The 22440-nt window shown below is 42.8% G+C and overlaps 1 protein-coding gene across 1 annotated transcript in view; it reads right to left on the bottom strand.

Annotated features, from left to right (window-relative positions):
* The window catches only part of BUB1B (BUB1 mitotic checkpoint serine/threonine kinase B), a 138147-nt gene that overhangs the window by 106453 nt on the left and 9254 nt on the right, over positions 1-22440 (bottom strand). The window lies entirely within an intron of this gene.

Below are 22440 nucleotides of genomic sequence, written 5' to 3' on the forward strand. Positions count from 1 at the left end.
TCACTGTATTGGAAGAGTTTTCTTGCACATTCTCCTTCCCCTCCACTTCCCCTCCCCCCCCCACCTTTATTTTTTCTTGCCCTTCAAGTCTGTTTCCATCTCGGACATTTGTAATGACCCAGTTCCCATGTACCCTCAGTAACCCCATTAAAGTGCCTGGTAATGATTTGTAGCACATATTTGTATTTGGATACTTCCCCTCTATTTCTCAACCCCATCTCTTGACTGGCATTCTGCTTTTTCATGGCAGGAGTTGTCTAGCCCTCTCCAAACCAGCTCCCAGGACCCTCTCCGCTTACATAGCTCTGCTGCGATCGTTCAGTACAAATGGGGTTCCTCATGCAAACTGACTTTTTTTTTTTTTTCCACCCCCTAGCTAAAGCTACATTATGCAGAGTAATGTGTTCCTCTGGGATGGTCAGGAGTTCAGAACAATGATTCTTAAGTTAGCTTTGTTTCATTTTAGTTAAGCATGTGCACTATGGAGTTATGCAGTGGGATGTGAGTGGTACCTGTCATTGATTACTTTGTAGCGGTACTGGAAGCTGCTCCCTATTTCCTGAAATACCTTCCATGGCTCTGCAAAACAGAGTCACTTGGGGTGTGTGGTGCCTGGAGAACAGGGGTTTAAATAGGAAGCAAGCCTGAGGAGTGGGGCAAGCACAGACTGGATTGAGGGGAGTGAGCCCTCAGAATCTGGACCTTGGGGAGAGCCCCCTTAGAACTGAAGGTGTAGCATAGGCAGCAGGTGGAGCCCCCCTTTGGGGAAGTTAACCCCTGGCTCCATCCCTTCTGCCTGCAGCTGGAGCCCCAAGACCCTGTTGTCCTCCTCCCTGCCGCAGCCCAGAGCCACAAGACCCCTGCCCAGAGAAGCCCCAGGCATGCCCCTACCTTGGCCGGAGGAGCCCCGGGCTAGCTGCAGCCATGCCTCCACTCCCCTCCCCAGACCCAAGCAGCCTGGAGGAAAAGCGTCTCTTCAAAGATGCTTTTGATATGCCCCATGCAGGTTCTGGGGCAGCTGATGAGGCAGTATGTGCTATTCAGCTTCCTGGGTTCATCAGTAATTTCCCTGGAATCCAGAGAGATTACTGATAACCCAGGAAGCTGAACAGCACATACTGCCGGAACCTGCATGGGGCATAATAAAGCAAAAACTTCGCTGCCAAACCCCACAACTGGGGGTCCAGTTGCTGTGGCAGTGCCAGGGGAGGCCTATTATACCTATCGCTCATGAGGTGTAGGCTTGTCAAGGAAACTGAGGGAGAGGGGAGTGGAGCTTTAGAGCTTGCAGTGGGGAAGGAATGAAATAAAGCTGTTAACCAGTATGGCGCAGACATAGGTAATGCACACTCATTTCCCTACTGATTGGCTGAAATCCTTTCAGCCGTCACAGAGGGGTCAGATTAATAACAGTCTTATGAAGTGTGCAAAAATTGGAAAAGCCCATCTGATTTTAGAACACTACTTCATCACCATATCAAGAAATCAAACTAGCATCATCTTTCTTCCTTAAATTCCAGCCTGGTCAGTTAAACCGAAAAGCAAATAAGTCTTCCTGGACTGCTCAGCCAACCACGACAGAAGTGTAAAATGGAATAGCAAGTTGGTATAGGCACTTAATGATGGTCTGCCCTCATTAGCTTATTCTATAATAACACCCTTCTTAGTGGGGGGAATAAATTGCTGAAATAGTTTTGTAGTCCATCTAACTGTACAGAATTGTTTGGCTCACTGAGAGAGGGAGCCTTTCCTGGCCATGATGTCCACTGCTAGCAATGGATTTATCAAAACTGTCTCTTCCAAGGTCTTAAATTAGAATTCACTTGTTCTTGTATTTACAGTGAAGGCTGGATTATAAACCAGACTTCACTGTAGATACAGGACTAGTCCTAGACAAAGTCTGACTCCTGCAACATGCTGCCTTTAACTAGAGGTTTGACAACCACTGATGTTTTTCTTTAACATCTCATATTTGCATATCTTGGAGAAAGGAACCAGGGTTCTATCAACCCTAAACCTAAGGATCTTAATCTACTTCTTTGATGTCCAGGGGGATTCTGCTGTTGACTTCAAAGGGAGCAGGATTTGGTCACTACTTTTACCAGCTCATCATCTTCAGGAAATAATGGATTGTTATGTAGCATTGTCCCCTTCCATTGCCCGACCGTATGGTTCTTTTGCCCCCAGATGAGTAGGGAGGGTAGGCTACTATCAGCCTCCCTTGAATTTCTACAGTATTGTTTAGCAGCACATGCACTTCATCTGCGCATGGTTTGTCAACCATTTTGTCTAGGCGAGGCCCACTTCCAGGGCCAGCTCTAGGTTTTCTGCCGCCCCAAGCTCAGGTGGGGCTGGGGCTCGCAGGCGGCGCTGGGAGTGATGTCACCGTCTCCCAGCGCCTGCAGGGGCTTTACCCCTTCCCCCCCTCCACCCAGCCGCGCAGAGAAGCCCCGACAGAAGGGGTGGCACAAGGCAGCGCAGCAGCCAGTGCACAGATGAGGCAGCGCAGCCCTGGCTCCCCGGCAGGACTCGTCCTCTCCTCCCCAGGAAGCAGCTGGGCCCTGGCAGCCCAGCATCCCGGGGCTGGGGCTTCCTTTTCCTGCTGCGGCCGGGGGCGCGGCGCCCTCGCCCCACCTAAGTGGCACAGCTCCGAGAGCGCAACTTCCCCCCAAAAAAAGGATGGCTGGAAATGTGCCGCCCCAAGCACGTGCTTGCTTTGCTGGTGCCTAGAGCCGGTTCTGCCCACTTCGGTATGTACTTCTGTTGAGAAAATCCTCCCCTCAAAGTGTTTATTACAGTCTGAGCACAGTCAGAAATATGTGGATGGGTGAGGGAAGTATTTTCAATTAGCAAGGCCTAAATCTGGTGGGGGGAGGGGCAACTCTTGAATGATTTTATTTGGTGGTTTGCCTGAGTGAAGGGGTGGGATCTCAGTTTTCAGCTCCTTTTCTGTATACTCAAACACTAGTGAAGTATCTCTAACAATTTTTAGAGAACAGTTGGCTTTCTCCTAAAGTTACTTCTAGTTTAATGGGCAACAGTCAAGGCAACGTGAGTTTCAGCTGACAGCACCTACAGTGTTTGAAATCTGTCTCCCTTTCCAGGATCTCCAAAATGGCTTCTGACCCTGACATTCTTGACTTGAGAGAGGAGAAAATTTATTTCTGTATCTCTCCCTCCTGTCTCTTCAAATATCTCTCTTGTAACCCAAACCTTACCTGGATCCAGTGAGCCTGGTGCTAGTGGGTGTTTGTCTGTCTTACTCTGTTTCCTGCAATTCATGAAAGCTGAGCCAGTAATTACAAAGTGATTGCCCAAGGTTAGTTGCAAACTGCCATAGCTAGGGTAAGGTGGAAGTAGACGAGGGAATGGACTTCCAACAGAAAGGGCTGACATTGGAAATGGATATGGGACTGCAGGCTTCTCCCAAGGTGCTGATCGTCTCTGCTAACAGTGGACTTCTGTGTAACTTACTGCGTGTATTAACTGCTACTGTTTTGTTGGTTTCTATGGATATTCTATTCTATTGCAGTTTTCCCATCGTACCAAGTCTGCCTGTCTTCTGCTGCCAACTGAAGCTTAGCTTAATATTTGTCACACTGTCAGTGTCTTTGGAGCCTGGAATTCTTGTTGGGAGACTGGCCCTTGAGTGAAATGTTCTGTTTAGCCTTTCCTTTTTAAGCCTTGCCTATATCCACAGCAGGATGGGGAAGAGGAACCCAATCCTCTGTGACCAAGGGTCACTTGTGAAGACTTGTTTACTTTCACTGTCGACTCAGAGCAACTAGCTGCCTTTGCTCCTTCGGACTTGAACCGGGGTTGAATAAAAGCCATCTGAGATGTGACCAGATTTAGACACCTTGAGGCCACTTCATACCCGTGTAATTCCATTGCAGTCAGTGAAGTGATACTTCAGATTAATTTGGCTTATGGCGAGCGGAGGAGGGTTGCCCCTTCCCTTTGGGAAATTACAGGTTCTGAATTCTAATAAATTAGCTAGAGATAAAACAAAGGCTCTAGGCAGTTGCTGCAACCTGAAGTCTAAACTCTGCAAAGTCGCTTTTGATTCACCTTAACCCTTCCTTTGTTGATCCTTAATAGCACCTACTATGCTTTCCAGGGAAGCTGTGAAAGTGGTAATATGGGAACATATCAGGTACATTCAAGGGGTGGTTTTACTAACAGCCCTACTTTGGTTAAAGGGAAGGCTCATATTAATTACTATGAGCAACCTTGACAGGATATAATGCCCTTGATTCATCTCTGCAATGCCCATTCACACTAATGGGAGTTCTGCAGGTGGGTCAAGTGATACAGAGTATTAAGAGCTGACAGCAAAGCTATTCATAGTCATTCCAAAGAATATTGTTTTTAAATTGGCATTTGTGGTCATTTAAAAAAAAACAAACCCAACACCTCCCTGTTGCTTTTGATTTGTTTCAGAAAGAAAAAAATACCTCAAGGAATTGGTGAGAGAGTGTTCAAGATCTCCTACAATTCCTAAAAAGCTCTTATGATCATTATTTCTTTGGTTTGTACACATTCACACAGGTAGTACACCACTTAGTTCTTGCCGATAAGGAAAAGCAGAAAAAGACTAAACACATTGAATGCACTGGAATGTAATTGTGTGTATGCCTGTATGTGTCTGTGTGTTTACATAAAAAGGCAGTCTGACATTCCCCCCGCCCCCCCTTTTTTCTTCCACACCTCCCACCCCCTTCCCCCACAGATGGGAGGGTCTCTTCCTATGAATCCCATGCTGGAAGTTGGTTTCTGGGAAGTGAAACTTAAATCTGTAGAGTTTTTTAAAAGCCATTTTCCAGTTCTGTCTTCAGACGATTTGCTGCCTTTGGGGAGTGGAGGGAGGGGGTGGGAAGTGTAGATCTTTAAACTGTTTTAAATTTTATTATGAAGATTTTGCATGTACAAAGTTATCTTTAAAAATCAAGTGGAGTCTCCCTGATTTGTGGATTCATCCCCAGGAGAGCATCGCCACAGACTCTTCAGCTCCAGGAGACGACTTTAGGCCTGCACCCCTCAGAAGACCACTCCAGTTTGGTTATACTACTCTGAGGAAAGGTTGAGGGTAGAAGGGGGATGTAACACTTCTCCCTTCTCACTGATGTGTTGTAGTCACATGACGTAAGAAGACAAACATGGCTATGATCTTACTAAATGGGTGCTTAAAGTTAGGCTCCTAGTGGGGGATTTTCAAAAGCACCTAAGAGAGTTTGGTGCTTTTGAAAATCCTGACACTAAATATGGACTTTTGGTGCCCAAAGTTAGACTACTTAAAAAAAACAAACAACCCCCCTCCTCCCAACTTGAATGTATCTCTTTTCCAAATCCTCTTCCTTTCCTTCTGTGGTATCAGAAATGTATTCAAATCTCCTCTGCATTTCTCTTTAAAGATCCATAGATGAGCATATTTTGACGTGCAGCTTCATTTCCCCCTGGACTTTTCTACTCTTGTTGGAGAGGTTTCATTTTTAAACTTTGGAGTAATTAATTGCCTCCAGTGGCTGCCTTGGAGAATCAAAAAGATGAGGGGGAGAGAGGTTCTCAATGTATTGTTTAAAATGCTCTTAACCTTTCATAGTGTCCCTGCTGAATGAATCTTATGTTCTCCCAGCTGAAGAAGTACAGCCGATGCTCTCCTGTGAAATCTTTGTCTAGACTAGTCCTGAAGTGCACACGCCCTCTCTGCCATGGACTGAGACCCAGTGAGAATGTAGCATTTTGTTTATCTTGGCTGTGTGCCTCCAGGACTCCTGCCTGTAGTGATGGTGACTGGGAGGAGCTCCTTTTTTGTATCTGTGCAGTATATTTGCTCTGTGCTTTCTCTCTGGTGCTTTTTAATACTTGGAATTTTTTTCTAATAACTGGTACAATTTTTAATAAAATTGTTAAATGCTATGTATTCTGTTCTTTTGCTTTTTGTATGGTTTAATGGCTGTATGACACTCCATTCTAGTGATCTGAACCTTCACAAATTGCCCAATAGGCCTGTAATTTGGTAAAATAATATGGAAGTACAACTTTGGTTGGTAAACTTTGTAAATGGCTGGTAGATCCATGTGTATACTCCCTGTTACCTACCCCATACCAACCTCTGCAGCTAAACCAAGATTTTCCTTTAATATGCTGTCTTTGTACAGGGGAAAAAAACAGGTTTTTCTAAGCCCACTGGTGACTGAATTATGAAATACGTGAAATATGAAGCTTTTGAGGCTATATTATCACCACAGTACACTGGGCTTTACAAGGCTGTTGCTAATAGGAGCTGCACAGCTAAACTTTCCACTTCCATCCACAAAGTTGAAAATTGTATCTTAACACAGGTAACAATATGCTGCCTCCAGACTCTTAAAATGTGGCTTCTACTGGCTGTTTTTTGTACTTCCTATGCAAGATCATTCAAAGCTGATCAGCTGCAGGTTTTTATGGATGATTAACAAATGTATTTGCATTAATCTACCAAGGAAGATGCAGGTCTATACTACTAATTATGTATATTTTATGCAAATGAGCGGTGACTCTAAGGGATAAGATGGTGTCACTGGTCCTAGTTGAGCTCCCTCTTTTGGCTACTCCCTAGACTGCTGTGAGGGAACAGAGCCTCCTGCTGCCTAGGTGTCTGTCTTCAGAGCCTGACTGGAGCTCAGCCACTGCCCCTAGGCACATACTTGAGGTACAGACCGTTTCTCTAGTACCCCCTCTTGAGAGCTGGAACACTGGTGTCCACTTGCCTAGAGTGCTGACCCTTCAGACTCTTCTGCAGCTTATGCACCCGCTTCTGGAAGCCCACCAAAAGTGAGTGTCTTCTGGGTTACCATTTAACTCTCTCGGGAGACACGTGGCAGTTGTGAAGCATACAACACACGCAGACACTTTGACCAGAATCTAACGCATTATTACTTCTTTACTTAATCACCTGAGAAATAGACAGTATAGATCATTTAGAAAACGAACATTCTAAATGCGGTGCTCCTCACTACTTCACCCTTCCTTTGCGGGACCAACTGTGTTCAGGCTGTAGGAGAGACTCTCATCGGGCCCCTACATATTGTTGAGTTGCTTCTCCCTCCTCTTAAATAGGAGAAAAATGGCCATTTGAGTAAAGCAGTTCCTGCCCTCTTAACTTTTTAGCCCCTTTATCAGATGTCCTGCTCAGCCTCCCCAGGTGATCTGACCCCTGCCAGGTGGTTTTGTTGCCAGTGACCTTCCCTGACAAACCAGTTCTCTAGGATAGAAACCAGCACTTTGTCCTTTCTGAGTAGGGGACCAGCATGATTTAACAACCCTCTCTTGTTAGGCCTTTGCCACTACTGCAGTTGGAATTTTGGTCCGACATGGAGGTGAAAAGACAATAGAAGACAAAGGACCACTTTTACAATAAGAGTTTTCAGCTTGGTAAAGATACATAGAGAATTCATAATCTCTCACAGAATTCACGAATTGTACAGATTCCCCAGGTTATCACAGATGGTAATGAATCTTCTCCCCCCTGCCCAGTTGCAAAGTCAAATTCCTGATTTCACTGAGCTAGTAAATGCACACTTATATTTGGGACCCTGATGTGTACCCCTCTGTGGAATTCAATTTTATTGAGTTCCTGTAAATAATTGGAGGAAATATTTCCATTGAATAATGGTAACCAGTCCAGGCAGGACAATGTATGAGTTTAATAATTTTAGTATACTTCATTAAAGCAATATTACTAGTGAGATTTTAATCTCCAAAAGGCTTAGGAAACTGAGTTAATATTCCCACTCCAATGTTAAGTTGTCTTGTTTTGGTGTATGCCTTACAATAGGGTCTTTCATTTCATGAACACATGATGTATGCAGTAATATGAAAAGCAACATGCACATCTAAAATTATAGAAAAAAGTACAATTTATTTTCATTGTATTAGATTTGCTGAGAAATGTGTCCCCTGCCCAGTGTCATGTGATTATGAAAGAGCTTATTGTAATATACTCGTACAAGGGGACAGAGGTAAGATTGATGCAGCTGGGGGAATTAACTCTGAATTTCCTGACTCTTGTATGATTAAAATCTGAATTTTTTCATAATTATTTTATTAAAGTAAAATGTGGCCTTTAAAAACTAACTGTATGGTCTTAGCACTGACACGTAGCTGGAACAGCTGAAAGGGCTTTTACCTAACAGGAAACATAGGCTGGTGCACAAATGGCTGGAACAAAATCCTTCCTTGGAGATCTCCCAAAGGACTAAACCCAGCTTTGCTTAAGTTATGAAATTAGATGCTATCACAGCCTGTAGTCATATGACTGCAGCCAAGTGAGGTTTTGTTTTTTTTTAACTGTATACATTAGAACCTGGGGTGAAGAGAGATGATAAGATCAAGCATCAAAACCAAATCCAACATGCTCACACACAGGAGTACTCCCAGGATCAACAACAACAAGGTGGAGATTTCCTCCTCAGATCCTGACTAGACTTAAACGTGCATACTAATCAAAATTAGACAGAAGCAGAGTCCCTCGCACAGTCTGCTTCCAGCCACTGTCCCTTCACTTGTAACGGGGTGGGGCAATCGCGATATGTTCTTCCTAGGACGTATTTGCACCATAGTAACAGCTTTTAAAAAAATGTGTTTTAGTTTCATACCATTAACCTTAAATGGTATGCTTTAGTGATGAGATAAATAGTTTAAGTTAGGTTAGTGCTGCAGGAAAGTGTTTATTAAGAAGTGTTCGGCCTACCTATAAATAAAATGAGGATAAATACACTGTTCTGATGCTCAAAGTTCTTCTCTCCTTACACTACCAGATCCATAAAGCACTATATTCCCCTTAACTTCAGCAAAAAGAGGCACTGGAAGAATCTACTGCACTTAGTGGACTATGATTAAACATCCAGAAATTTTCAAAATTTAATACCTCGATATATGGCTAAAGTACTGGTCCTTGCTGAGCATGATTTACATGAATGCTGCCCAAAGCAAGCTTCTGTCTGCTTACACATCTGAATCATTCAGAAATAGATTGGTATTTAAAAGATACTTTAGAAAATCCATTCATTTCTGGTCTAGCACCAAGTCTTTTATGTTTATTTGGTTTGGGGGGGGTCCAAAAAGTCAGTTTTTGAGACAGACCTAACTGGCTGGGAAACAGTGGCTTAAAATGGGAGAGCTTCAACTGCATTGTCTCATTCAAGCAAACAAAAAAACAGCCAGGGACATTTTTAACCATGGGCAACAGAAGTGGCTTGGCCCCTCTGCTTTTGGGGGCATCACACAAGCTGAGCAATTTTCCACCACAGGTGAGGAGCAGAGGCAACTTGCCAACTAATTTCCTCCTTTCTGGCAGGTCAGGACAGCTGTTTCTGTTTGAATGATTATACATATACTTGCTGAACAGTAGGAGTTTGCTTAATGTCATATCATGACAAAGTCCCTGCCTCAAGGAGCTTCCAATACAAGCTAGGGAGCATTCAATACGTGTACAATACCATGTGATTGGAGAATGAAGTGGTATGTCTGAAAATGGAGGAGACTTTATATAAACATTTGTACATATTGCTAATTAGCATTAAAATGCTGCATGAAAACAAATATGCTTCCTTCCAACAGGGATTTGAATTAAAAAGTGGATGATAGTTCAGTGCTAATACCTACTTGTTGTTATATGCTACTGATGGGTGTTTGCTACTACTTTGACTTCCTTCACATCTGATGCAGGTATTGCTTTTTGTTATTTTGAGGTCCTGATGTCTGTCTGTCCCTTTAACAAAATTAAGTGTCTGACATCAATATAAATGTTCCATGTGAAAGGTCTTTAAACCTTGATTTCTCCTAAATGATTTAATTCTCTCCTCTCTAAAATTATAATGGTCTCTTTTCTTTCCCTATTGAAATCTGTGTCAGCATTCTCCCTCTCTGTTTTGCCTCAGGACTCTTGATGTATACAAAGGATCCTCTGTTTTTTCACTCTTAGTCACATGCTTAACCTCAATGCTGTAAACTAAACATCCACCCTCTGTGGCTGGAGATGACCCTATTTATGTCTGTAGCTCAAATCAAAACAGCAACAGTTGTGAAAACTGTGTATGATGGAGACAACTAGCTTTTAGTAAACGGACAACAAATCTCGATTTTTGGATAACTAAATGAGTTCCAGAGTTTATGGGAAACTTCAAACAGAAATAATAAGCAGGAGATGGCTAATGGGTTATATAAGGAAAAAGTTCTTTTGAGTCATTTTCCTTTACCACTCCTGGCGTTTATTGAAGATGATTTATTAGCATAGTTCTTCTGTGTGTTTGTTTTTAGGCAGTGTGAATTCTGTTTGAGACAGTGAAGTGACAGCCATGTTCAGGGGTGACTACTTTTAAATTCTTTAGTTAATTAACCACTAGTGAAAGGTGCCAGAATGATAGGTCTGAAGCATGAAGTCTTCTGTATCAACAGAGCAGGCAAAGCCCGTCAGTTATAGTTCAGGTTTCCTCCTCATACTGCCTTGCTAAAGTGCCGCTCAACCCTGAGATGGCAGGACCATCTGTGTATATGAAGGGATTTGGTTTCAGTACTCAGTCACTCTTCAACCTTTATGCTAAGACTGCCAACAAGGGTGCCAATTGTCGGGGGGCTTTTCATAAGGTGTACACTTGTCCATTGGGAACTGCCTGAGATGACAATCATATTTCACAAAGGCCATTCAACAGCCAACAGATGGTAACGTTTGGGGATAGCTTGGGTGGGAGAAGAAACATTTTATAGAGGAAGTGGGTCATAAACAACTGAAAAGCCTGAAGTCATGTTTAGTTCCATGCAGAGAGAACACAAAAGGACTTATAATGTCCACATACAAAGGACTATCTTTTTTTTCTCTGTGTTTAATTCCCACTCATATTAATTAATAAGACCTCAAAAATAGACAAGGATCCTTCTCAGTGAGTGGTTCTTGCTCTTTTGCTACAACCTCTAAAGGTAGTGGGGAAGAGAAACATTCCTACAAAACACTCAAAGTTCTTCCAATACAATCCCTTTCTTCCTCCTTACAGTCATCTAAAATACTTTACCTTTTCTTTCAGAATTTGGCAAGAGTGCCAAGAAAAAACGTGTCTGTATGTTTTTAAAAAAGGATTTCAACAATCTCTTCAAGATCTCCTCTCTGTGACCCCATTCGCAGTTGCCGGCGGCTGTTTTACAGGCAAATTTTCTTGGCCACTCAGAATTTGTACCCTCTAGCACAATTCTTAGACCTGCTTTTCTTTAGTCAGGAATTCCTGAGGCTCTTCAGAAGGGTGAGAACAAATAACTTGCTCTGTCTTCTCCTCTGAGTCCTGATACAGACAGGCCGCTTCTGACAGTATTAGGTCACGTAGTCCATCCGCCTGTCAGTGCAGGCATGTTCCCTACAGCATATTCTCCAGTGCTTTGATTAGTCTAATTTTAAATGTCCCAAGTGACTGGCTTTCCACTACTTCCCTAGAGAGACTGTTCCACAACCTAATAAATCTCACTGACAGGATTTTTTCCCCAATATTCATCCTACATTTTCTCTTTCTTAATTGTATTCCACTACCCTAGTTATTTGCCCTTGTACCACCTTGTAAAGAGACAATACACTAAGCAACTGTTATAGCTAATACATGCTAATAGCCTGATCCAAAGTCCATTGAAATCTATGGAAAAACTCCCATTAACTTCAATGGGCATTGGTTCAGGCTCTAGAAAATCAGATCTACCTGGCCTATTCACCTCTGTGACAGATTAGTTTATGTCTGTCCATGTGTGGAGAAAATATTGGTAATATGGTTATGAACAATATGCATAAGTTAGTTTTCCCACTCACCTTGTACTGCTACTTATTGAGTCTGAAAGGGTTAATTTCTCCCTGAGGAGAAGGGGTAGTGAGGCATAGCTGTATGTCATGTGAGCCTGTCTGGATTAGATTTGGAACTGGTTATATTCTCAAGAACTGACTGGAATCAACACAGATGAATGGAGTGTGCTGGAGAGACAACAGAAGTTCCAACAACCAAACATTAGCTTTTAATGACTGGGAAAGGAAGGCAAGCTGAACATGGGAAGACAGCAGGGGCTGCGACTTGGGACAAATGGGCCAGGTGTGAACAGACTGTGTTTTAAGTTTCCGGCTACCCAAGCAGATACACCACGTGAGAGGGAGACAGAAGATGAATCCCAGGAGACTATGGAACAGTGGGGTAATATGTGGGGCAAACTGACTTAAGCTTTGCTTTACCATTCAAACCTGCACTCTTAAATATTGTGCTACAGCTGACTAATAAATGCTGACTTGTTTATGAGGTTGCTGCTGTTACTTACTGGTTGCATTGCTCCCTGAAGGAGTAAAATTTGTAGCAGGAGTTTGAACTCATTTGGACTGGCTGTAAAGCCCCCGTGAGCAACAGGCATGCTGAACCCAGAAAGCCCAGTCTTGAAGTAATGTAGCCACATGGCTTGCCCTCATAAAAAGCTAAGCCAAGAGCTTTGCAAATAATAGGGGTATTCACAAAGAAACTCATAATGGTCCCTTCTGACCTTAGTATCTATGAAACTGTGTAAAGTCTGGGGCATTGCACACCCCTGTAATTCCATGACAATATGTCTGTATCAAACTACAAATCCCATTTTGTTTTGTGAACACCATTTTGACTTTAAAGTACACTGTACTTTCACTGTTGCCCATTTAACCTCCATCTTGAATTGGGCTTTCATGAGGTGTTAGCAGAGGGCTAACAATGGAGAGCAATCAGGAATTGTTAACCTGGATGATCTTCCATTCAAATTCCTACGACAATGAGTTGGCTATCTGCCCCCCAAGGAACCAGTTGTCCCAGGTGGGCATGTAACCAAAGCAACAAAATACCTGATGAGTGACTTTGAAGCCACTCAGGAGAATCACCTGATGAGGGACTGGAACTTTTTATACAAGGAAGGCTCTCTCACTGGCCATTTGGGTGGAGACGAGAACACAAGGCTGTGCAGGTGCTAAGAAAGAATCCTGAACTTCCTAGAAGACACTGACTGAGACCCAAAGGGCTCTCTGGACACTGGAGGGAAGGTTTTGTCTACAGGTATTTATTATTACTCCCTGGATCTGTGTATCTCTTGTGCTTAAGTGTGTGTTAAGGTGTGACTGGTTTAGAAATTCCTTTGCAAAGTCTGTGTCCCCTTTGCTTTCACTGTCTCATAGTTCCTGAAGGAGGATACAGTAATTTTTTGGGTCCACAGCTTCAGTGGAGCTCTGGGAACATGCAAGAGCCACTGTGGAGGCTAGTAGAGCTGGCCCTAGTTTCAGAGTGTAGGCAGTTGGACTGCAGAGTCTCATATTTCAGGAAAGCATGCTAGAGGATTGACACTGTGAAAGTGCATGTTGAGACCCAGAGACTGAGGCAGAGCCCAGACTCTACCCATCCCTAGCCATCCTAAGATGTGAGACCCAGGAGTGGGATCAAAATACAGTAACCTGAACAGTGTCCACTAGGGGGAGCACAATGTAATTGCCAGCTGTGTCTGATTTTCCCTTATGGCTGTAGTCCTACCTGGGACTACACTAATAATGTGATATCTAATACAGCACAAGGCCTTCATTCTATCTTCTTAGCAATCATGACTCAATTCACATGAGTAGAGGGCTCAAGTGAAACTGAACTGTGCCCACAAACAATGGTAAACTAATATCTATCACTCCCCATCTCACTCAAAAGCCACTTTAAAATGTCCTTCTATTTTAAGACCTAAAGGTCTATAGCCACAGCTTTCACCTTATTCCTGAGCTAAATGTCATTTCTCTAGACAGCCTCACACACAAAAATAACACTATCCACCTATGAAAAAATAGGCAGTTCTTAATACATCTTTGAGCAAGTTACGCCACAGTGATGCTGCATTTCAGAGCCTGGATTGGAACAGCAAGAGTTCTCCTCCGCTGCATTGTCCAGATCCAAATCCCTGCTGTCGGAAATTGCACAGCTTCAGTGGTTATTTCAGAGAGGGTCTATTGAATCCTTGAAACTGTACAAGATGTGCCCTGGATTTATTTCTTATTAAATATGCATGTAATACTTACTCTTGGGTGTGCCCCTTCTAAGCTAGGTCTGAGGATGCAGAAGGGGGTTGCATTGCACACAGGTGCTGGCATGCAACTATTCTTCACCCTTGGTGATGATGAAGGTTGCCTTGTGGTACAGATATGCTTATTATATAGTCCTTGGAGCACGGCGCTTTTACACCATTCCCTACATGTATCGTATATCTTTATGCAAACCACACTAAGTGTGGCTCTCTCAAACCTCAGTGTGGCACAGAGGCTAATGAGTCTGCTATAGCCTTTGGGCAATGAAAGTCTCTTTTGGCTTGGGCAGCAGAAGCTCATTCTTCTACATCCAGAGATCCTGTGTTCAATCCCCACTGCCACTAACCAACCTGGAGTATTGGGTTATAAGTGGTGTCCCACCTTGGAATATGAGTTGGGTTGAACCTTGGAGTGAGCTTCCCTGGCTAGGGGAAATGTGTAACCCCTGCCCACACAGAGGCTGGACCACATGGGGGTTTGAACTAACAGGGCTGGATCTTTCAGCTTAGACAGTAAAGGCTTATTCTCTTTGATCTGTTGTTCCCAGGGTTTGATTCCTGTTTCTGATGACCCATCCAGGAGCATCATGTTAAACTTGGAATGCCACTGATGTCCCAAATAGGCTGAAATCTCTTGATTAAAGGAAGGGTGTTTGGGCTGGGTCACTCACCATATATGGTAATATGGTGCAGCCGTTAAAGAATACATGGGCAAAGGAAAGCTAGGTTTATTCCTGGATCTGATAGTGTTGTGTGATAGAGTAAGTGACTTGCAGTAAGTTATCTGGGCCTCAGTTTAGCCACCTGTGAATACTGATTTATTGATATCCCAGGTGAGGCTTAATCCCTTAGTGTGTAGGGAGCTTTGAAAGTCTCAAATGGAAGATGCTCCTATAAAGATAAAGTAGTATTACTATAGTACAGGGGCTGGCAACCTTTGAGAAGTGGCGTGCCAAGTCTTCATTAATTTAAGGTTTCACGTGCCAGTAATAAATTTTACATTTACAGGGCCCCCCCGACAGAACCCCAGGCTGGCAGCAGGCTGAGTGGGCTGGCGGCCAGTACCCCGGCTGGCAGGGGGCTGGGCAGCTGGAACCCCAGACCAGCAGCGAGGTGAGCGGGGCCGGCGGCTGGTATCCCACGCCAGCAGCAGGCTGACAGGGGCCAATGGCCGGAACCCGGCAGCAGGCTGAGAGGGGTGGTGGACAGAACCCCAGGCTGGCAGCAGCTCACCCGCTGCCAGTCTGGGGTTCCGCTGGCTCCTGCCAGCCGGGGTCCTGTCCGCCGGCCCCGCTCAGCCTGCTGCCACTCTGGGGTTCCGTTCGTTGGCTGAGTGGGGCTGGCGGCTGGGACCCCGGCTGGCAGCAGCGTGCCAGTAAAAATCGGCTCGTGTGCTGCCTTTGTCACGTGTGCTGCAGGTTGCCGACCCCTGCTATGGTACTTGGCACTTCCTTGCCTTAGAGGTGGGTTTTTATTTCTAATGTCTTGTCTCCTGAGAGGCAGGGGCCTCATGTGGTGCAGGTGAGGGCCACTTCTTTACTTTGCCAGGTAGTGCTTAAGGGGATATATTGATTGGTTCAGCAGCTTCTACAAGCCTAGCAGAGAAGCTGGAGGAATGTATGCTACATACAGTGTAGAAAACTGCTCTCAGTGGTAATGGGCCTATTCTAGGACCTAAGCCCTTAACCTTTACAAGGAAAGGTGCACCAACAATTCAGAAACATCATTTCTTTTCAACAAATCTAGTGAAAACTTTAGCAAAAGTATGAAGTCCTGTATTTATCCTCAGAGCAAATGCTACACAGATAGCTGAAGTGCAAACTTCCTTAGCAACCCCCACAAAAAGATGTGGTCAAATTGGAGAAAGTCCAGAGGAGAGCAACAAATATGATTAAAAGTCTAGCAAACATGAGCGATGAGAAAAGATCGAAAAACTTGGGTTTGTTTAAAGTCTGGAGAAGAGACAACCGGATAACAATTTTCAAGGACATAAAAGGTTGTTACAAGAAGGTGGGTGAAAAATTGTTCTTGTTAAACTTTGAGGACAGGACAAGAAGCAATGGGCTTACATTGCAGCAAGGGCGGTTAGGTCTTCTTAACTGTCGGGGTAGTTAAACAGTGGAATTAATTGCCTAGGGAGGTTGTGGAATCTCCCTCATTGGAGATTTTTAAGAACAGGTTAGACAAACACCTGTCAATAATGGTCTAGTTATTATGTAGTCCTGCTTTGAGTGCGGGGAAGTGGACTAGATGACCTATTATCCCTTCCAGTCCTACACTTCTATGATAATGCAACTTTGGCCCTGGCTGCAGGCAATCTTTCAATGATGCAAAAACTCTGGCCTTCACATAATTTTGGGGATGCAAAAATCTCAAGAGAGACTTCACCATGCCTGAGAGACCATGAGTTCTAGTCCTAATTCTCACACTGCCTGATGTTTATATTTGAATATCCATCAAAACCTTATTATAAGCCACCATCTCATACCCTGAAGAGTAACTATCATTCATCCATTTCAGTATAAGATAACTGAGATCACTTCAAAGGAGCTAGGAACAGAATCCAAATCTGAGCCTCTTTGCCACATAGTTTTTCAGAAGGAAAATACCAAATTAGGTGTTTCTGTAACCCACACTAACACAATGCACTTCTGTGTTTAGCAACAAACCACATGTAACAGTTTGACTCTCCTAGTGCTCCCAAGAGAGCTTCTTTAATTCAAGTGGTAGAGGTTCATGTTTTTATATCCAGATATCCCAGATTCACTCCAGGGAGATGACTCAAAGATGAGCGTGTTACATTTGGTTATGCTGTTTGTAGTTACTAGACTACAACCTGCTGAGCCAAGAATCCTGGTGCCCAGTATTCCATTAAATCTTTCCCAATAAACTTGGGAGAGTTGACAACCTGTAATTCTCTCTCTCTCTCTCTCTCTCTCTCCTCCACCCACACACACATACTGGGCAGGAAGAGCACAAGGTGGTCAAAACATTTTTTTAAATCAAGTTTTCTGAGCAAATAATGATTTATTTATTTATTTATTTATTTGGAGTCTGACTCATGATTTTTGAACTTTTGCTAATCTGCCAATATGTCTCAATCTTGGTCTACTGAGATCAGCTTTAGGTACAGAAGCAGTTTAGTTTTCATGCTGGTTCAATCCTTGGTTTGTCTTCTGTCTACAAGGATACCACTTAGTGGCAAATGTGGTGGTATTTGTGATCTGGACACATCTACAGAGAACTGTACTAAAACACCAACTCATGTCAGAGGCTACCAAACGTTAGACAGCTAGTAGCTACTTTAGGTCCTTACCAGCCTTGGCTAGTTTTGAATATGTCCTCAACAGATAAATGCACCAAGACCCCATGCAGTGCTATTTCTGCCCCTCTACTTGTTTTGTTAATCAAGTGCCTGATAGTGTTCTCGGTGCTGAGAAGACACAGTCCCTGTCCCAAAGTGCTTACAATGCAAAATTAGACAGGAGTCAGCCCCGAATAGTGATTAATGTGACTTGGGAGATGGGGGGCATAGAGAGCAGGAGCTTGAAGATACAAAAGATGGTCCTATAGGTACTTAGGTTTGTTATGTGCACATCCTGTTGGTCCCACCTGCTCTGCAGGTGTGTGCATTTTCTTTTGTAACCTGTGTTCAGAAATGGGCTTCATACAGGTGTCCAATGTGAGCCAAGTGACCAGAGCCTTGTTACCAATTTTTCAACAATACTTTTCAAAAATTTCTCCTGCATCAGAAATTATAACATTTCTGCACACACAAATTACGGGTTCTCCTTGAGTCATACTGCTAGAATGTCCATGCATAATAATGGCAATGTGGCTGTCCTTTTTTTAGCTCTGAGGGAGACAAATATATTGAATATTTTGAGACCAACATATTACACATTAGAAGTAATAATGTAATGACTGAGAAACAGGTGGCTCCAAATCTTCACTTATTGGAAGAACTGAGACAATATCTTTAAATCTAAAGGAAGTGTTTAATAAATCAGTGTTTTGGGAAGGTATTTTCCTGAAGCTTCTATATTTTAGGAGCACAAAGTTTTCATTCTGATTTAAAGCCCTATAATTTTTTTCTGCTGCCTGACCATCCTGCTCTGAGGTCTCCGTGTTACCATTCTATTCAAGTCATCTCCTCTCTGTAGATGCTAGTCTCTCCTTCTTACTCAGCAGCTCTGGATGTTCCTTTCTAGCTGACTAGAAATCCAGATTCTCCTTCAGGCTCCAGTTCTGTAATAGGTCTTTTTTTCTCAACCTCCCGTTCTGTAATTTAGGCTAAAACAGGACTCCATGTTTTTGTTGCTTTGGTCAACCACTATCCAGCTGTCCTATCTTGCCAAAGTCTCTTATAAGAATTTCATAAAATCACAGAAATGTAGGTGTGACATTATCCAGGGAACAATCTGGACCATTGAACAGCTGTGTCCCCTTAATTCTCTAGCCTGGGTTGCCTTTTACACTGCTTTGCTGTCAGAACATATACAAGTGGCCTGCTCACACAGCCTTCACCAAGCAAATTCACTCCCAGATAAACACATGAGCACTCTGAACATTACTCATGAATTACATAAAGGGTGACACCCACAAATTCTTAGTTCCAGCCTTGTCCCCCACAGAAATGTGTGTCTTGTACTCTCCGGCACACTACTAAACAATGCAAGCTCATAGAAAGTCTGTCATTTCATCAAAGGAAAATGATATATGCACCAGCCTTGTTATCCCAAATGGAGTTTCCCCACACTCTCTAAATCAAACATGCTGGTTAGGATAAAACAACAAGAAAGATATTAACTATCTTTATTAACTACAGAAAGATAGATTTTAAGTGATTGCAATGATGATGCATAAAATTCAGGTTTGGTTACAATGGAAAATAAAAGGAAAACACAAGCTAATACCTAACTTAACAAGCTAAGTGATCTTAAAAGCAAAAGGTTTTGTTTCACCATATACAGTAAATTTCATAGGCTGCTTTCAGCTTGGGGCCTCTCCCTATTAGCTCAGTTCTTTGAGAGTCGTTGATGTCATGAGGAGAGAGGTGAATGGGAGGCCACTGTCTCTCATTCTTATACCAGTGTCCCCTCTTTCAGGATTACCCCTAGCTGGGGTGCAGGTGAGAAGTAGTCTCTTGTGGACATGAGGTCTGAACTATCCCTGTGATGAAATATAAATTTCTTCCTGTGATGAGGTGTACATTTCTTGTGTACACCTTCCCATGTGGCTGGAGAATGGCTGCTTAACACCTGGCTTGGGTGCTAGTGTGTCTTTCTTTCTTTCTGAACAACTGGTCCGGGCCTACTTTCTTAACCTTGGAGCATGTTATAATAATGATACATTGCAGAATCTTATAACTTCACACACAATGTTGATACACACATTTTACCAGGACAATAATTATCAGCAGATTATGACTTTTCAAATGATACATCACTAGGCATAACTTTTATACAAAGTATCATAGTCTTGTAAAAGTGGGCAATAAAATAGTACAGACCGTCACAGTATGACTGGAAGGGACCTCAATACATCATCTACTCTAGCCCCCTACGTTGTGGTAGGACCGAGTAAACCTGGACCATCCAGCCCTTACAGGTGTTTGTCTAATTTGTTTTTTAAAACTTCCAGTGATGGGAATTCCACAACCTCCCTTGGAAGCCTATTCCAGAGCTTAACTACCATTAGAGTTAGAAAGTTTTCCTAACATCTAACTTAAATCTGCTTTGCTATCTTGCCGTGTGTATTTTCAGTGGACATGGAGAACAACTGATCACTGTCCTCTTTATAACAACCCTTAACATATCTAAAGACTGTTATCAAGTCCCCCTTGATCTTCTTTTCTTAAGACTAACTATACCCAGGGTTTTAACCTTTCTTCGTAAGTCAGGTTTTCTAAACCTTTTTTCATTTTTGTTGCTCTCCTCTGGACTCTCCCCAATTTGTCCATTTCTTACCTAAAGTGTGGCACCCAGAACTGGACACAATAGTGCAACTGAGTCCTCACTAGTGCAGAGTAGAGTGGGACAATTACCTCCTGTGTCTTTCATACAACACTCCTGTTAATGCACCCTAGAATGATATTGGCCTTTCTCACAGCTGTCTCACATTGTTGACTCAGATTCAATTTGTGATCCACTATAACCCCCAGATCCTTTTCAGTAATACTACCACTAGACAGTTATTCCCCATTTTGTATTTGTGCACTGATTTTATTTTTCCTTCTAAAGTGAAGTGCTTTGCTCTTGTCTTTATTGAATTTCATCTTGTTGAATTCAGACCAATTCTTCAATTTGTCCAGGTCATTTTGAATTCTAACCCTGTCCTCCCAAATGCTTGCAACAGCTCCCAGGTTGGTGTCATCTGCAAATTTTAGAAGCATTCTCTCCACTCCATTATCCAAGTAATTAATGAAAATATTTACTAGTCCCAGACTCAGGACTGACCCTTGCAGGACCACACTGGATACATCCTCCCAGATTGACGCAAACCATTGAAAACTACTCTGTGAGTACAGGTTTTCAACTAATTGTGGAGCCACCTCATAGTAATTTCATCTAGACACATTTATCAAGTTTGCTTATGAGAATGTCATATGGGACTGTGTAAAATAGTAAAATAAAGCAATATCATTTACTGCTTCCCCCGACCTGCGAGGCCAGTAACACTGTCAAAGAAGAAAATTAGGTTGGTTTGGCATGATTTTATTCTTGACAAATCCATGCTGGCTATTCCTTATAACCCTATTATCCCCCAGGTGCTTACAAACTGATTGTTTAATAATTTGTTCCAGTATCTTTCCAGGTATTGAAGTTAGGCAGACGAGTCTATAACGTCCTGGGTCCTCTTTGGTCCCCCTTTAAAAGACCACTATGTTTGCCCTTCTCAGTTTTCTGGGACCTCACCTGTCCTCCAGAGTTCTCAAATATAATTGCTAGTAGTTCTAAGAATACTTCAGCTAGTTTCTTAAGTACTCTCAGGTGAATTTCAACTTGACTTTCGAACTTGAATACATCTAACTTATCTATATATCCTTTAACTTGTTCTTTCCCTATTTTACCTTGCATTCCTTCCCTCTTGTTAATATTAATTGTGTTGAGTATCTGGGAGCCATTAACCTTTTTAATGAAGACTGAAGCAAAATAGGCATTAAACACCTCAACCTTCTTGATGTCATTAGTTCTCCTTCCCCCCTAAGCAGGGGACTGTGACAGAATGCTGAGATCTGGATCAGCACTCTGATCACTGTAGCCTCAATTAGTTCCCCAGTTAGAGCTGATTGAATAATTAGTGAATCAGGAGAGACTGTGGAGGAAAGGAACTAATTAGCCCTCAGCTGAATAACCTGATAAAAAGACAGTAAGGCAGTCTTACAGGAGGGAGGACAGGACTAGCTGAGCCTCGAATGAAGGAGCTCCCTAGAGAGAAAAGGGGGAGACCTCCTTTCCTCCTACTTCTTTCAGTCCTTGCTAGGGCTCTAGAAGTTAAAATGGTGATATTGTACCCTACTGGTGTTTGTGAACAGGTTTAGAATAAAATATAGCCAACACATAAGACAAAAGTGGGTCTGAGGAAGTTCTGGGGCATCAGAAGACTGGGACAGAGCGTTGCCCTGTCAGAGATCTACACTTTCCTTTGACATTCTCTTGCACCTAATGTATTTAACAAACGTCGTCTTATTGTTTTTAATGTCCCTTGTTAGGTGTAATTCATTTTGTGCCTTAGACTTTGATTTTGTTTCTACATACTTGTGCTATTCTTTGTAGTCCTCTTTAGCAATTTGTCCATGTTTCCAATTTTTGTAGGATTCCTTTTTGATTTTCGGGTAATTAAAGAAGCTCCTGGTGGAATCATGTTGGCTTCTTGCAATTCTTCCTATCTTTCCTTTGCATCAGGATAGTCTGTAGTTGTGTGTTCTTGAGAAACTGCCAGCTGTCCAGAACTCCTTTTTCCCTTTGATTTTATTCTCATAGGAGTTTACCTATCAGTTCTCTGAGTTTGTTGAAATCTGCTATTTTTTAAAATCCCTTGTCCTTATTCTGCTGCTTTTACTCCTTCCTTTACTTAGAATCATGAAATCTGTAATTTCGTGATCCCTTTCACCCAAATTGTTAGTAACATGTGACCCTTAGTGCTGGTAACTTCTTTAAAGTATCAGATTGAGGAAGCTGATGTTTGTCTGATTAAGTGCATAGCAAATCATGGAAGGGGGTGTTTTCTCACTAAGCAGAGAGAGATTTGCAACTTCTGATGAAATTTTCAAAAATGATGGCCTTTCATTTCCCCAACTCCTTCTGTGCCTCAACTTCCCCTTAGGGGTCTCTCTCTGAGTTCTCAGTATAGTGGTAGAGAATC

This window comes from Eretmochelys imbricata, chromosome 6 (assembly GCF_965152235.1).
Source record: "Eretmochelys imbricata isolate rEreImb1 chromosome 6, rEreImb1.hap1, whole genome shotgun sequence".
Classification (NCBI taxonomy): Eukaryota; Metazoa; Chordata; order Testudines; family Cheloniidae; genus Eretmochelys; species Eretmochelys imbricata.